We start from the raw sequence: 15,788 nt of genomic DNA, 5'->3' as shown, positions 1-15,788 counted from the left end.
AAGGCAATTGTGAGAGTCAATCTGGCATGTTACAAAACCAGTACTCACTGGTGAGGCTGCAGGAGCTGAAAAGGAGAGAAGGCATCTCACCCAACCTCCGTGATTCAGAGAAGTGACAACCAACCGCCAATCACTACTGACACCCAATTCAGGCCAAATGCCATACCTGTTATGAGGATATTCATTTTTTTCTGAAAGTCCTAAGTAGAGCGTGTGCTAACAACTTGGTCAACCTTTATATCTGCCACCTGGACTTATCAGCCTTAACGCAGAAACACATCAACATAGGGTAAGTTTTTTAGACTGGCTGCAGGCGGCTGGCAAGAGACTTCTCTCACAGCATGGTGTAAGTTCAGTCTTCTGCGTGTTCCTCTCCAAAAGAAAACAAGGCTTTAAGATGGAGTCATCCGGAGCCCCCATCACCCAGTATCGGCTTGTCCTCACTTTTAATATTTCTATAGCTTTTACCTATCCAAAACAGACCACTTTCAGATTGTACACCAGGCCAATGGCCTCCAGCCTCTACAGAAAGCCTTGGTGGCCAGAACTCAGACCAAAGTGGATTTTGCGTTAACAAAGTGGTCACTTTAATACTTTTCGTAATAAAATCAGATTCTGGTGGCAAACAACCTCATTATGCCCTGAACACTTTCAGTTAGGAGCTGAGATGTCTAATGCTGCTTTTACTGAGGCAGCACCCAAAATATCAAAGAGCATTACGCAAGGGCAAAACTTCCAGAGATAAATGGAAAAAGGGTTCCAAACCCAGGTCTGAAATTTATGAGTGGGAATCTTGAGCATGTCACTTACCCTTTTGCACTGCTATTTCTACATTCTGGAAAATGTGGAGAAAGACCTTCTCATAAGGCTGCTGTGTTGATTAAATACGATAAGAAGTGCAAACTATGGCACATCAAAAATAAACATGGGATAATAATCAATAGCAGATGTGCCCTAATGAGGAACCGGCTAGACGCAAAGCAGTACGTCAGTCAAGACCTACTAGCATAAATACTATTGCGCTACTACAAATAATGACATACAGCGTAATGCCATGAGTTACAGCGTAACTCATTCATGGCATGAGTACCGACTAGCAATAGAGCACTGTGGGAAATACAAAGATGAGAATGACCCGGACTGCTGACCTCAAAGAGCTCATACTGCTCAGAGACAGATGAGCACAGTTAAATATAAGCACGGCGCGGAATGTGATAAGGACTACAAAAGAACACAACGTTCCATGGGAGTGAAGCAGCAGCCAATTCTGACAGGGTCAGAAGGACCTGTAAGAGGAGAGGGAAGCTGTGCCCTAAAGGGAAACGCAGGACTTTGACAAGAAGAGAAGGCAGAGGGGATGCAATCCCAGGTGAGCAACAGGAGACAAAGGCTGGGCCCAGGTTGTATTAGGAGTGGGGGCCGGGGGCGGAGGGGCTTAGCAGGGCTCCACGGTTGGAGCAGAGAACGACAGACACGAGAATGTAATGAAAGTTTAATTAAAACAGTCCAGACCGGGCACGGTGGCTCACGCCTGTAATCCCAGTACTTTGGGAGGCCAAGGTGGGCGGATAATGAGGTCAGGAGATCGAGACCATCCTGGCTAACACAGTGAAACCCCGTCTCTACTAAAAATACAAAAATTTAGCCAGCCAGCTACCTGGGAGGCTGAGGCAGGAAGACTGCTTGAACCTGGGAGGTGGAGATTGCAGTGAGCCGACATTGTGGCACTGCACTCCAGCCCGGGTGACGGAGCGAGACCCCGTCTCAAAATAAATAAATAAATAATAAATAAATAAATAAAATAAAAACAAACAGACTAGACCTCAGGGAGGTGTTGGGGGCAGGATGACTGGCCTTTTAGCTTTCAGCTGTCGGCTTGGTCACTCCCCAGCCCTATCTTATGTTCCAGACATACAGACTCTCTCTCTGTTTCCCACCCCCTACCCCGTGCTCTCTCTCCACCCTGGACCTTATCATGTTTAGCTTGCTCTGCAGGGAACTGTCCCGCAGTTGCTCATTCAATAAATCCTTACTGGGAACACCCCATTTGTCAGGGGATGAGCCGGATGCTGGGGGCCACAGTGGTGAGTCACACACACCCGCACTGTCCCCGTTGTCATGGAGCTCACAGTCTTGCCCACCCGGCACCTCCACGTTCAACACTTGGTTTTATCTCTTAGTCCGCTTTAGGGCCACCATCATTTGCTCCTAGAATCCTTTCCTGACTCCCCACGTCTAGGTCCGGGGCCCTAACTGTTATCCCAGCCACATGTACCCACCTACTCATTCTTAGGTAGTGGTTGCCTGTCTACTTGTCTACAACCCCCCTGGGAGCTCAGCAAGGTCAAGGATCACATCAGATGTGTTCAAATGGACAGATCCATGATCTACAGCTCAGTGCCTAGAAGAGAGGGAGAGTTTAATAAGTGAACTGAATGGATAGATGGGTGGTGAGTTGTGGACCGATGAGGGGAACAGATGTAGACATGTCATTTAGGAGATCATTAGACTTGGGGGGTGTGAAATGAGAATCTGATTAAAAGAGTGCTGGCCAGGTGCCGTGGCTCATACCTGTAATCCCAGCACTTTGGGAGGCTGAGGCGGGTGGGTCACCTGAGGTCAGGAGTTTGAGACCAGCCTGACCAACGTGGAGAAACATGGAGAAACCCTGTCTCTACTAAAAATACGAAGTTAGCCAGATGTGTTGGTGCATGCCTGTAATCCCAGCTACTTGGGAGGCTGAGGCAGGAAAATCACTTGAACCCAGGAGGCAGAGGTTGCAGTGAGCGGAAATCGCGCCATTGCGCTCCAGCCTGGGAGAAACTCTGTCTCAAAGAAAAAAACAAAAACAAAAACAAAAAAACACCCCAAACCAGTGTCTATGCCAAGAAGAGCGACAAGGAAGCTGGATGTAGAGGAGATATGAGAAAAAAAGAGAAGGAGGAGCAGAAGGCAATATTGGGGTTCCTGGGTGGGTGGCAATGGCTCCAGGACTAGGGATACGATGAGAAAGGCACCGTGGAGGAGGACAGTGAGTCTGGGATTTGGGCACACCAAGCTGAAGGCGGGGGTGGCAAAGCCAGTGCTGTTGCTGAATGGGTGGGTCTAGACCTGAAGAAAGTCAACCCGCCATACACGTGACAGGTGCCTGAGGGTAATAAACCAATAAACGAATCAAAAAGCAGTCAGCACTGCAGAATTTCCCCATGGGACCCACTGCCTAAAGACTGCAACTTTCCCGTAAAATTATCCACACTCACCACGCTCAGTGGAAAGGGGTGTATCTTCCTTATAGCTTCCCTAAATGCCCTATAAGAAGCTGCCACTGGGCCGTGGTGATGTTTGGTGGCATGAAGGGACAATGCTGTGTTTGCCCATTGGCCAGTGGCTTCCCTGAGGGCCGAGTCAGAGGCAGTAGGACAAAGTCACTGGGATATAGATGGTCCATTTGGCCCTCACCGTTTCCACGACTGTCTCCCAAGGTCATAGTTGCCATAATGGAGTCTTATTAATGGAGAATGGATAAAGGTAAGCCTATATCATGGTCAAGTTGCATGTTCATCTACAGTGAAGGAGCAGCTTAATTTGAGCCAGGGGGTGACAATAATAAAAGGACCAAGCTTCTTATATTTGCTCTAACGCATCATACTTCCCACATTTCTGTATCTTCCTGTTCCCTCTCCATGGAATGCCCTTCCCTGCTTGGAAGCCCCACGAATTCCTATTCATTCTTCAAAATTCCCTGTGTAAGTCACCTCCTCCTGGAAACCTTCTTTGAGCCCTTCCTTGTGTCTTCTCCTGCTAACTCTGCGCCTTGTGTGAAAAGCTCACCTGCCATCTGTAGAAAGGCATTATGATATGGATTCAAACCGCTGGCTCCCTGTCCCTATTGTGAGATCACAGGGGACAGAAACCATCTTTTCATCTCCATCCACAGTATCCAGCAAAAAGCCTGGTGAATCATGGGTCCTCCGTAGATATTCCTGTAACAACAACAAAAAGCCAGTGCCCCTCCTTCTGTTATCACTGTAACCATCATCATAGGAGGGCAGAAACAGTTGATGGCACACTCCGTATCAAGAGTTTGGAGTTTGGGCTGTGTTCCAGAATGCCTGGCTTGGCATCCTGGCTGCAGTACCTGCTGAGTGACTGTAAGCAAGTCACTTCATCTCTCAAGGCCTCAATTTCCTCATCTTCAAAGCAGGAGAGAGAATGGGAAGCAAGGAATATTATATTGGATAATTGTGAGGATAAAGTGACATAATAAACATAAAGTGCTTAGTAAAGTACTACCTGATATATGGTAAGATTTCAATACAGGTTATCTATTATCAATATTAACTTCTGATACTGCTTTTTTTTTCTCTACTACTTCTGCATCGACTGTTCGATGAAGTATTTTCAATTAGTTCTTCCAAGCACAGACAAAAAACGGGCTGAATGAATAAATATCCAACAAAGAGCTATTAAGCAATAACTACATATAAGTCACAACAGGGATATAGGTGACGAATGAGCTATGAGTGTTCTCTTCAGGCAGCTTGCAATCTTGGAGAGTCAGAGGAAGACAGATTACAAAAAAAGTCCACACACATCAGAACATGGATTCACCACTATGCTGGGCTGCCACACACAACTGCAGAGCTTGAGAATGGCACACTTCCCAGGGAGCCTTCCACAAAGACTAACGGGTAATAATGTGCAAGATACTCTTAGAATTAGAAGGAGCACAACCTGCACAACCGTCCATGACGATTCTACAAGGAGGAGCACAAAAGCTACGTGGCGGTGAGAGTGAGAGAGATGATATTTTGGTAGTGAAGAATCTGGGAGGTTTCCATGAACTATGTGGCAAGTAAACTGGAGCTCTAAACGGGTAAAGGAGGAGGAGAGAGGGAGGTATTCAAGCAGGAAGTACAGGTGACCCTTGAGCAACACAGGGTTGAACTGTACGGGTCCACTTACATATGGATTTTTTTCAACAAAACCTGGAATGGGAAACTCAAGTATATGGAGGGCTGATTTTTCCCACAGACAGTGATATGGTTTGGGTATTTTTCCCCATCCAAATCTCATGTTGAAACATAATCCCCAATGTTGGAGGTGGGGCCTGATGGTTAGTGTCTGGGTCATGGCAGCGGATCCCTGGAAGCTTGATGCTGTCCTCATGGTGTGAATTTTCTCAAGATCTGGTTGTCTAAAAAAAGAGTGTGGCACCTCCCCACGCTTTCTCTTGCTCCCACTCTCCTCTTGCATGTGATGTGCCTGTTCCTGCTTCACCTTCTGCCATAAGTAAACACTCCTTGAGGTGTCCCTAGAAGCCAAGGAGATGCTGGTGCCATGCTTGTACAGCCTGCAGAATCATGAGCCAATTAAACCGTTTTTCTTTATAAATTATCCAGTCACAGGTGTTTAGAGCAATGCAAGAACAGCCTAACACAGAAAAAATTGGTACCAGGAGTGAGATACTGCTATAAACATATGGAAGCAACTCTGGATCTGGGTAACGTACAGGGGCTAAAAGAGTTTGGAGGGCTCAGAAGAAGACAGGAAGATGAGGGAAAGTCTGGAACTTCTTATAGACTGGTTTAACGGTTGTGGTCAAAATGCAGATAGTGACAAGGACAGTGAAGTCCAGGCTGACAAGTTCTCAGATGGGAATGAGGAACTTACTGGGAACTTGACTAAAGGTCGCCCTTGATATGCTGTAGCAAAGAACTTGACTGTATTGTGTCCATGCCCTAGAGATCTGTGGAAGTTTTAACTTAAGAGGGACAACCTAGGGTATCTGGCAGAGGAAATTTCTAAGCAGCAAAGTGTCCAGATGGAGGAGAAAAGAAATAATCTAAAAGTTGGAACTTAAAGAGGGAAGCAGGGTGTAAAAATCTGGAAATTTTGTAGCCCAACCATGAGGAAAAGAAAGAAAAGGCTTTTTAGGATGGTGGTGGAGTTGCAGGGAGAAGAACTCACAGCTTGCTAGAGATGTTTGGCATAACTAAAAAGGGGCAAGGTACTGACAGCCCAGACAATGGGAAAAAGGCCCTGAAGACAATTTCAAAAGTCTTCCAGGCTGCCCCTCCCATCACAGGTCCAGAGTCCCAGGAGGAAAAAATGGTTTCCCCGGCCAGGACGCCATTGCCCTGCACCACCCTAAAAGGCTGCTCTGCATCGTGGCCCCTCCAGTTCCAGCCTCAGCCCAAAGGGCCCAAGATACAGCTCAGGCTGCAGCTTCAGAGAGAGCAAGCTATAAACCTTGGCAACTTCCATGGGGTGTTAAGCCTGTCAGGACGTAGAATGCAAGAGGGAAGGAGGCTTGGCAGTCTCTACCAGATTTCAGAGAATGTATAAGAAAGCCTGGGTGCTCATGCAGAACCCTGCTACAGGGGCAGAGCCCACCAGAGACGTTCTATTAGGGCAGTGCTTAGGGTATACGTGGGGTTGGAGACCCCACACAAAGTCCCCTCTGGGACACTGCCTAGTGGAGCTGTGGGAAGGGGGCTACTATCGTCCACGTTCTAGAATGGTAGATCCACTGGCAACATGCACCTTGTGCCTGGAAAAGCCACAGGCACTCATCTCCAACCCATGAGAGCAGCTGCAGGGGCTATGTACTGCAAAGCCACAGGAATGTACCTGCCCAAGGCTTTGGGAGCCTGCCCATTGCACCAGTGTGCCCTAGATATGGGACATGGAGTCAAGAATTATTTTGGAGCTTTAAGATTTAATGACTGCCCTGCTGGGTTGCAGACTTGTGTGGGGGCCTGTAGCACCTTTCTTTTGGCCAGTTTCTCCTTTTTGGAATGAGAGTATTGACCTCATGCCTGTACCACCATTGTATCTTGGAAATAAAAAACTGCGTTTTTTATTTTACAGTTTCATAGGTAGAAGGAACTCATCTCTAGATGGGACTTTGAACTTGGGACTTTTAAGAATGGAATAAGACTTTGGGAGGCTATTGAGAAACAATGATTGTATTTTGAAATGTGAGAAGGACATGACATTTGGGGGGCCAGGAGCGGAATGATATAGTTTAGATATTTTTCCCCCACTCAAATCTCATGTTGAAATGTAATCCCCAGCGTTGAAGGTGGAGCCTGGTGGAAGATGTCTGGGTTATGGGGGTGGATCCCTAATGGCTTGGTGCTGTCCTCACAATACTGAGTGAGTTCTCACGTGAGCTGGCTGTTTAAAAGAGTGTGGCACCTCCCACCCTCTCTCTTGCTCCTACTTTCACCATGTGATGTGCCTGCTTCTCTTCACCCTTCTGACATAAGTAAATGCTCCCTGAGGCCTCGCCAGAGGCCGAGCAGATGCTAGCACCATTCTTGTGCAGTCTGCAGAACTGTGAGACAATTAAATCTCTTTTCTTTCTAAACTGCCCAGTATCAAGCACCTCCCCCCGCCCCCATCCCCCGCAGAAACAGAGCTTCGCTCTTATCATCCAGGCTGGAGTGCAGTGGCACGGTCTTGGCTCACTGCAACCTCTGCCTCCCAGGTTCAAGTTATTCTCCTGCCTCAGCCTCCCATGTAACTGGGAATACAGACGCCCGCCACCACACCCAGCTAATTTTTGTATTTTCAGTAGAGATGGGGTTTTACCATTTTGACCAGGCTGGTCTTGAACTCTTGACCTCAAGATCCGCCAAAGTGCTGGGATTACAGGAGTGAGCTACTGCATCCGGCCTCAGGTATTTCTTTACACAAGAATGGTCTGACAGAGGTAGGTGCCATAGGGCTGACTACAGGACTTGAATATGTGCAGATTCTGGATACGTGAGTTTCCTGGAACCAATCCCCGCTGTATACCAAGGGATGGCTCTGATAGAATAAGAAAGGAACAACGGTGGCAAAGTACAGAGCAGGTCTGTGCAAGAACAATACTCGTATTTGGGTGGATCATACAACAACATTTACTGGACACCTGCTTCATGCCAGAAATAGGGAGCATAAAAAGAAAAAAGAGAGACTACGTCTTCAGGACAGACTGGGCTAGAATGTGTGAGTTTCTAAGAACTGCAAATTGCATTCTCTCAGAGAAACAGCCAGACAAGGTTTGGAGGCTCGGCAGGTAGCAAATCGAAGTTATAAATCTGGGAAGTTTTAACCCGGTTACAGAGCAGAAGTTGGACCAGTGTGGGGTAAGAGGAGCAAGCCCTTAGAGAAAGATGCTGCAAACATTAGGATGGGGCTTCCTCCTTCCATCTTCTGCCTCTGGTCTATTTAAAGCATCTCTCTAGAAGGCTGAGTAAATCCAGAAAGAAGCCTCAGCCTCACCTTTATGGCAATAGTAGGTGTCTGCATTGTCAAAGGGAATAGAGTGTCTCATTAGCTTCCCTGAGAATATAAAAATGCTTAATCAGAAAACACATGAGCCCCTCAGCCCAGGTGAACACCAAGACCTTGGCAGTTCGCTGACACTGTCTCAGCAATCAAAGGCGGGCTATCAGCAGCCTGTGTCTGACTCCTATCAGACAGTATGCTTGAGGGGTTCCATTAATATTCCACTTTGGGTACCATGATAAGAAGTTGGGCCCAGACTGCAGTTCCTGACAGTGGCCTTTTTCTTTTAGGCTCACCGAGCCATGGCACAAGCACCTGAAAATACCGCCCAGACCACCTCTCCCGCAGCTTCTGTGTGAGCCGAAATAGTTCCCCCGAGCTTTCACCTGTAAATCTGACTGCCAACCAGAGGGCCCCACTTCCACATCCCACAGGTCCCTGGGAATCAAGAAGCCCCCAGTTTCAATGCTACTGCACACCAAGTTTCCAATGATTTGTGGAGTGTTTGTCTGGGACCTGTCTCTTCTTTTGAATGGAAACTCCTTGAGGACAGAGACTGGGTCTTGCCTTTACTGCTGCATCCTAGCAACCAGAACACCGCCTGACACAGTGAGCAGGGGCCTGTGTTTATTACGCAGGACTGCGTGGATGAGTGGCTTCCTCAGTGTCCAAAACAGAAATCAGTTTTCCCTCTCTTGGTCCCTTACGCAGGTTTCCCCTTGAATTTCCTGCCTGGGTTAAAAGTGCTCCATTCACCCAGTCTCATAAGCTAGAAATGGGGGCACGCCCTGGGCCCCCTCCGCAGCTATATGCCCCACAACCAATCAACCTCAAGTCCTGAAAGGCAGCTTAGCTTAATGGTTAGGAGCTGGGTCTTGAAAGCACAACTGCCTGTTTTTTTTTTTTCTTAACTTGGTTCTGTCATGAACAAATGTTCAAACTTGGGAAAGCTGCTTCACCTCTGAGTCTCAGTTTCCAAATCTTCAAAATGGGCTTGATCACAATAGCTCCTACCTTACAGTTATTGTCAGATCGATTGAGCTAAAACATATGCAGCACTTAGAACTAGGACTGGCAGGAAGTGAGTAAATGTTAGCTTCATTATCCTATCCAACCTTGGGGATATCTCATGAATATATTCACTCTTTTTTCTCATGAATATATTCACTGTTCTTCTGACTCTCTTACTCTCTCTGATATATCCTCTAGCCCCTAAGCCATATGTGTGTTTAACGTAATCACACAACCCCCTGCTCACTGTACAATATATACGCCCCAGCCTCTTGCATGCAGCAAACAAGACCTTCAGCGATCTCACCCTATCTGTGCCTCAAAACTCATGTCTTCACACCCTTTCCTTAAACCCTGCACTCCAGCCATTTCTCCCTCAGTTTTACCTGTGACCAGCTCCTGCTCCTCCTGCAGGAATAAAGTCAAGAGTCACATTCCCAGGGAAACCTTCCACGACCACCCCATCCAACACAGCCCCATCTCCCCCATCACTCTCCATCCCACTGTCCCGTCAGATTTCTTCCTAGCATTTGTTACTACTGGAAATCTCCATGTTAACCTCCAAGACTATCTCCTACACTCCACGAGACTGTCAGCTGTGGAGGACAGAGCTTCTCCAGCTTCACAAACTACCTCCTCTCTTGTTTACTCTTTCTCTACAACCCCAGTGCTTAGAGAGCATCTAGCTGGTCTCGGGTGCAGTTCCAGGGTTGAGCATGCTCTCCTGGCAGGCTTGTGCCCATGCTGTTGCCCTTTCCTGGACCATCTACACTTCACCCCGCTAATTGCGTCTGGCCTTCTGTTCTCAAGTTAGACACCAAGGCTCTGAGGAGGCCCTTCCACTGCATCAGATGCCCTTCTTAGTGGCTCCAACTGAGTCTGTGCTCAAAGCTTAGTTCAGGTATTTGAAATAATCTACTATTTACTTCTTTGTTCCCTGCTAGATGGAATCTTAGCATGGGTGCCTTATTTTGTTAATAATCTTATCCCTAGATTTTTTCTTTTTTACAGCCCCTTACAGGTAGAAACACTCAGTGATTGTTTAAGGAAAGAATGAATAAATAAACACATGAATAATTACCAAAAAGATCCAGATGCCCTCAGATTGACACAATTGCTAAAGAGATTCAAATGCCCACAGCTTGACACAATTACCTGGAAGTTAGGTACAGAGGCACTTAGAAAAAAATGTAGGAGCAAATCTTTTAACATTGGGTTAGGTAATTGTTTCTTAGATATGATACCTGAAGTGCAAACCATGAAAGAAAAAAAAAATAGATTTCACTGAAATAATTTTTTAAAAATGCTTTCTCTCTTTCTGCTGTCTGCCATGTGAAGACACAGCAAGAAGGTGGCCATCTGCAAACCAGGAAGGGGGTCCGTCCCTACCAGAACCTGATCTTAGACCAGCACCCTGATCTCAGATCTCAGACTTCCCCAACTTCGGAACCATATGAAATAAATTAGTGTTAAGCCAAAAAATAAAAAGAGGAAGAAATTTTGTGCTTCACAGGACATGATCAAGAAAGTGAAAAAGAACTACCAGAATGGGAGATGATATTTTCAAGCATATATTTGATAAGCAACTTGTATCCACAATATATAAAGATACTGTACAGCTCAAACAATAAAAGGACAAGTAAGCCAATAAAAATTGAGCAAAGGATTTAAATAACCTTTTCTCAAAGAAGATATACAAATGGCCAACAAGCACACGAAAAGACGCTCAACATCATTAATCATTAGGAAAAAGCAAATCAAAACCACAATAAGCTACTTACCCACTAGAATGGCAAAAATAAAAAAGATATATAACAAACGGTGATTAAGAATTTGGAGATATTGGAACCCTCAATGGTTACCGGTGGAACTGTAAAATGAAGCAGCTGCTTGGAGAAACAGTTTGGCAATTTCTCAAAAAGTGAAGCATAAAAATAAAAATATCTATAAAAATATGAAAACAGATGTCAACACAAAAGCTTATACAGAACATTCTTAGCAAAATTGTTCATAATAGTCAAGAAGTGGATGGCCGGGCACTGTGGCTCACGCCTGTAATCCCAGCATTCCGGGAGGCGGAGGCGGGTGGATCACCTGAGGTCAGGAGTTCAAGACCAGGCTGGCCAAGATGGCAAACCCTGTCTCTCCCAAAATTAAAAAAAAAAAAAAAAAAAAAATTAGCTGGGCATAGTGGTGGGCACCTATAATCCAAGCTACTTGGGAGACTGAGGCAGGAGGACTGCTTGAACCCAAGAGGCAGAGGTTGCAGTGAGCCGAGATCGCGCCATTGCGCTCCAGCCTGGGCAACAAAGCAAGAGTCTGTCTCAAATAAAATTAAAAAAAAAAAAGGCGGGGGGGGGGGGGACTGAAATGGCCATCAGTTGATAAATGGATAATGCAATGGGGTATATCCATACAATGGACTATTTCTGGATAATTGAGATAACTGAAGAACTGATACATGCTACATCAGGGATGAACTTTGACAACATTCTGCCAAATGAAAAAAGCCAGTCCAAAAGACTAAATATTGTATGATTTCACTTCCATGAAATGTCCAGAACAGGCAAATCCAAAAAGACAGACAGCAGATTAGTGGTTGGCATGAGATGGGAAGAGGAGGAAATGAGTAGTATTGGGGCTGGGGATTTCTTTTTAAGGTTATAAAAATGCTCTGATATTAAATATCGAGGATAGTTGCACAATTCTGTGAATTTACTAAACAACCACTAAATTGTAAACTTTTAAAGAGCAAATTTTATCGTATTTACTTATTCATCTCACAGGAATAGGTAAATATTGGAATGTGGGTCTGACCTGCGTATTTGGGAGAGGGAAGGAGGTCTGCCCTGCTTCTGTTTCTGGGCTTCCTTCCCTAGGGCGATGTGCTAAGCAGTAAATGGTGTGCCCACGTGGGAAACCCTGCAATTGTCCAGGCTGGCCTCTGACTGGGACGTAAGTCCAATTCATGGAGACATAAGTGAGAGCCCTATTTGTGGCCACAGTTGAAAGAACATCCTATATTCAAGACTAACAGCAATAAAGTTAGAGACTATTTCATTCTTCATATGTGTGACTTCTGAGCCTCATTTCACATTTGGTTCCTAACTCAGGAAGGTAAGAAATAGTGTTAATGACAGAGCCCAGCAAATTCCAAAATCAGCCAAAGCCTGTGAGTCTACATCCTATTCTCTTTTGTTCAAAGGGAGATTAGCAAGAGTTAGACAGATGTTAAGGACATATTTACACCAAAGAGAATTTCACCAACTGCAGATAATAAAAACTCATTCAGAGGAATAATTTTCTCAATATATGATTCAAGGCGATTCAGTTTTATATTTGTATAACATCTAAAATAGTCTTTTATGCCAGCTACCAGTTATAAATACATTTGCGAGCATTGCCTGAGGCCTATTAGGAAAAGCTTCTGCCTGGACAGGCCAGCCTGGGTACACATCTTAACACAAAGTGGTCCCACATAGCACGCCTGGGTTACTGCCACCCAGATATTGCTTCAGACATCAAGTGTGGTCCACAGACAGACCAGACCACAATTCTACACCAAAGAAGGAAGCAAGTGTATGCTTCCTCTCCAGCAGAGCCTGCAGACTTCACTCTTAATGAGCAACGCTCCTGCTGCCTCTGGTTTCCTTAACTGCTCCCTTGTTCCAGGCTGAGATGCAATAAATATGGTACTACAAAGAGGCAAAGATGATTAAACCATTGCTTTCCTCCTGCCACTCTTTCTTATTTTGTCAGGATTGCCGCGGTCCCTCCAAGGCAATCTAGGGCCTGTTTTCATTAAAATATACAAGGACATTTGAGCTGAAATAATCTTTAATTATTCAGTTTACAATGCAATGGTAATCTCAGGAAAAGAAAGTGCCTGTGAGGCAACTTGAATTCTCAGTGAATCTGTTGCACTTACAGATTTAATAGGACTTATGTCAGAAAATCACCACAGCCAAAATGAGGGTTTTTCAGGAAGTCTTTCATTTGAGAGTGGCCAAGTGCCTTTGATGATACGGGAAGACTCAAGGACAAGTCGGTGCCATATCAGAAAAGCTTTCCAGAAAAGAAGAACAGAGCAACTTCCAAGAAAAATCAAGGCCAGGCGCGGTGGCTCACGCCTGTTATCCCAGCCCTTTCGAAGGCCAAGGCAGGCAGATTACGAGGTCAGGAGATCGAGACCATCCTGGCTAACACGGTGAAACCCCGTCTCTACTAAAAAATACAAAAAAATTAGCCAGGCATGGTGGCGGGCGCCTGTAGTCCCAGCTACTCGGGAGGCTGAGGCAGGAGAATGGCGTGAGCCCAGGAGGCGGAGCTTGCAGTGAGCTGAGATCGCGCCCCATTGCACTCTAGCCTGGGCAACAGAGCAAGACTCCGTCTCAAAAAAAAAAAGAAAAATCAAAAGACCTTCTAATGCAGTAAAAGCAGCATGGATTTTAGGGGCTGGCAGAGCCCAGGTTGGAGACTGATTCACCTGTGACCTTGAACAAGCTATTCAACCTCCCTGAGCCTTGGTTTCCTCATCTGTTTGTGGGGATAATGGCATCTACTGCACCAGGTTGGGATGACATTCAAATGCAATAGCCCATGTGAAGCTTAACATCTTCACTATAAAAAGCAGTTCCCTTTGGTTTTAATATTTGTGGGTATGACCAAGTACCATTGATCTCTTACCTGTTCAAAGATATCACCTGCCCATGCTATTTTCTTCAGACTTACTAGAAGCACCGATGCCCAGGCCTTTAAAACCTGTATTGATTCTACACTTAACACCTCAAAAATACATACCTGGAAGGGGTGAGAACTGATAGAGGCAAAAGGCAGACAAATGCCTAGAGAGAAAGGAGCAGGTCCCTGGTGAATTCCAACCTTCAAGCCAGAAACAGTCCTGGGTAAATCCTTGAACTGGACTGAGAACCCACCTTACTGTTTGGCATGTTTTCCTCTAATTAATCCACATCCTTCACCTATTTTACACATACCTACCCTTTCCTAATTGGTTTTCCACATTATCATGTCCACCTTTGTGTGGTGTCTTTGCTTTAACCTCTTTTGCATAGTCACAAACTAATCAGCATGCATTTCCTACTCTGAGCCCATAAAAAGTCGTACACTCAGCCATATTGGGAACTCTCCTGCCTTTGGGTAGGGGGACCACCCCCACATCCTCTCCCACTAAAAGCTGTTTCATCACTCAATAAAACTTCCCATCTTGCTCATTCTTTGAGTGTCTGTGTGCCTAATTCTTCCTGGTCACAAGGCAAGAACCCAGACCTAGCTGAGCTAAGGAACAAAAAATCCTGCATCAAAATGATTATGGAGATCACAATGTCTACACTATCAGCCAAAATGAATATCAAAAGAAAAAGTAAGAATAATGAGGCTGGGCAAAGTGGCTCACACCTGTCATCCCAGCACTTTGGGAGGCTAAGGCAGGCAGATCACTGGAAGTCAGGAGCTCGAGGCCAGCCTGGCCAACAACGTCTACTACTAAAAATACAAAAATTAGCCAGGTGTGGTGGAAGGCACCTGTTATCCCAGATACTTGGGAGGCTGAGGAAGGAGAATTGCTTGAACCTGGGAGGCGGAGGTTGCAGTGAGCCGAGATTGTGCCACTGCACTCCAGCCTGGGTGACAGAGTAAGACTTTGTCTTTAAAAAAAAAAAAAAAAAAAAAAAGCATAAAAATGATAACTTCTTTGTGGTGAGAAGCTCAGATTCCGAAGCTAGACTGTCTGGTTTCCAACCGGGCTCTGCCCATCTTCTCCCTGAGACCTTGAGCCATGACTTAGCATACTGTTCCTTAGTTTCACTCTCAGTAAAACGGGCATCATGCTAGTGCTCACCTCCTGAAGGCATATGAGGAATCAATGCATTAGTATTTGGGAAACACTTGGAACAGACCCTGATACAGAGCAAGAGCTACATTTGTGTTTGTTAAATAAATAAAATACAGACAAGTTTTACATAGAGCCTATCTTCCCATATTCAAAACGGGGCTCTATGGCAGGTTGAGAAACAAGTCAAAGCTCCCAGATGTAGAGTTACTTGCTTAGGGTCACCCAGCTTAGTCCTGGTAGGAGCAGAACCAGAACCTAGGCCTGCTTGTTTTATTCAAATTCTATGCACAACTTAGACAGTTCTACAATGCATTCGAGCCTGAATAAGGGAAAAGACAATTAAAGGCAGATACTGGTCATGAATATGCTCTTTTATTCACCATGTCCTTCAGGGGCACAAGTGAGGTTTAAAAAAACAAAACCAAAAACAACTACTTGATATGCAAAGTAAGGCAAATAACCCAGCTTCATCCTGCCAACAGGGCTGTAGAGTGTGAGAGTAAGTAGATCATGCTAGCAAACAAATATTAAATTTTTACAAGCTGATCCACCTTCCTGCCCAGGAGGTAAACACTTAGTTGCTAAATAAATATTTCTTCTCTCTGCTCCCTAAGAGTTTAGTTTCTTTGAAGACCAACAATATTTC

At 45.4% G+C, this 15,788-nt stretch overlaps 1 protein-coding gene across 6 annotated transcripts in view; it reads right to left on the bottom strand.

Moving 5' to 3' along the window:
* The window catches only part of LARGE1 (LARGE xylosyl- and glucuronyltransferase 1), a 629,905-nt gene that overhangs the window by 313,646 nt on the left and 300,471 nt on the right, over positions 1–15,788 (bottom strand). The gene's annotated exons all lie outside the window — the stretch shown is intronic.

The sequence above is a fragment of the Chlorocebus sabaeus genome, chromosome 19 (assembly GCF_047675955.1).
Source record: "Chlorocebus sabaeus isolate Y175 chromosome 19, mChlSab1.0.hap1, whole genome shotgun sequence".
NCBI classification, from domain to species: domain Eukaryota; kingdom Metazoa; phylum Chordata; class Mammalia; order Primates; family Cercopithecidae; genus Chlorocebus; species Chlorocebus sabaeus.
The sequence above is the reverse complement of the archived record's forward strand: the minus strand, read 5'-3'. Positions and strand labels throughout refer to the sequence as shown.